This window comes from Eriocheir sinensis, unplaced genomic scaffold (assembly GCF_024679095.1).
Source record: "Eriocheir sinensis breed Jianghai 21 unplaced genomic scaffold, ASM2467909v1 Scaffold38, whole genome shotgun sequence".
Taxonomy (NCBI): Eukaryota; Metazoa; Arthropoda; class Malacostraca; order Decapoda; family Varunidae; genus Eriocheir; species Eriocheir sinensis.
The window spans coordinates 108,227-110,268 of record NW_026111698.1 but is presented as its reverse complement, the minus strand read 5'-3'; positions in this window follow the sequence as shown (position 1 = coordinate 110,268).

Genomic DNA, 2,042 nt, shown 5'->3' with positions numbered 1-2,042 from the left:
CAGATACAAAAATACACATCGAATAATTAAATTTGTATTAAAATTAATATACAAAATGCGAATATAATAGGGTAAATTTGTATTGAAAAAATATGCAACATACACGTTTACTCATACAAATTTATATTATTTTATTTTATTTTGTTTATTTATTTTGATACGAATTACATGATTATATGTGTATTTTGTACATATTTTTTTATACGTATTTACATTATTTAATGTGTATTTTGTTTATATATTTTCATACAAATCTACGTTATTATATGAGTATTTGTATAAATATTTTGATACAAATCTACTTTATTTCATGTATTTTGTATATATATTTCAATTCAAATTTAGCTTATTTCGTGTGTATTTTGTATATATTTTCATACAAATTTAATTACTTCTGTGTATTTTTGTATATAGTTTTATATAAATTTACGTTATTTTATGTGTATTTTGTATATTTATATTCATACAAATACACATTCTTTTATTGGTATTTTGTTTATTTTGATACGAATTTACATTATTTTATGATATATATTTCATCCAAATTTACATTATATTATGTGTATTTGTTTATATATTTTCATACATATTTACACTATTTTATGTGTTTTTTGTATATATATTTTTCTACGTATTTAAATTATAATTGATTAATCTATGTTTATTTTGTGTATGTATTTTATAAAATATGCTTTATTTTATGGGTATTTTGCAACTTTATTTTCATACAAATTTACATTATTTTATTGATATTCTGTGTATTTATTTTTATATGGTTTTACATTATTTTATGTGTATTTTGTATATATATTTTATGTAAAATGTATTTGTTTTCATTTCATACAAATCTACATTATTTTATGTATTTTTTGTACATGTATACACATAAAATATTTAAATTTGTATTGAAATAAATATACAAAATGCACATACAATAAGGTAAACTTCTATTGAAAGAGATATGCAAAAATACATATAAAACAATGTAAATGTTTCAAAATATATATACGAATACACATAAAATAACGTAGATTTCTATAAAAATATATATACAAAATACACATAAAATTAAGTAAATACGTATAAAAAAAATGTAAACAAAATACACATAAAATATTGTAAATTCGAAACAAAATAAATAAACAAAATACCAATAAAAGAATGTGTATTTGTATAAATATAAATGTATAAAATACACATACAAAATAAACATAAAATAAGGTAAATTTGTAATGAAATATATGTACAAAATACACATAAAATAATGTAAATTTATATGAAAATATATATACAAATACACATAAAATACCAGGAATTTGTATAAAATTATATATTCAAAACAAATATTAAATAATGTAAATGCGTATAAAAATATAAATACAAAGTACATATAAAATAATGTAAATTCGTTTCAATATAAATCAACAAAATACCAATAAAATAATATATATTTCAATGAAAATAGATTTACAAAATACACATAACATAATTAAAATTTGTATAGATTTCTATAAAAATACATATACAAAATACACATAAAATTAAGTAAATACGTATAAAAAAATGTATACAAAATACACATAAAATAATGTAAATTCGTATAAATGTAAATAAACAATATACCAATAAAAGAATGTGTATTTGTATAAATATAAATATACAAAATGCACATAAAATAACGTAAATTTATATAAAACTATATACATAAAATAACGCAAATTTCTATAAAAATATATGTACAAAAATGAACATTAGATAAATTTGCATAAAAATATATATACAAAACACACATTAGATAATGTAAATGAGTATAAAAATATGTATACAAAATACCTATGAAATAATCTAAATTCGTATCGAATTAAATTAAGAAATAACAATAAAATAATGTAATTTTGGATGAAAATATATATACAAAATACACATGAAATAATCTAAATACAAATACAAATATACACATAAAATAATTTAAAATTGAATGAAATAAATATACAAAATAAACATAAAATAAGGTAAATTTGTAATGAAATATATGAAAAAAT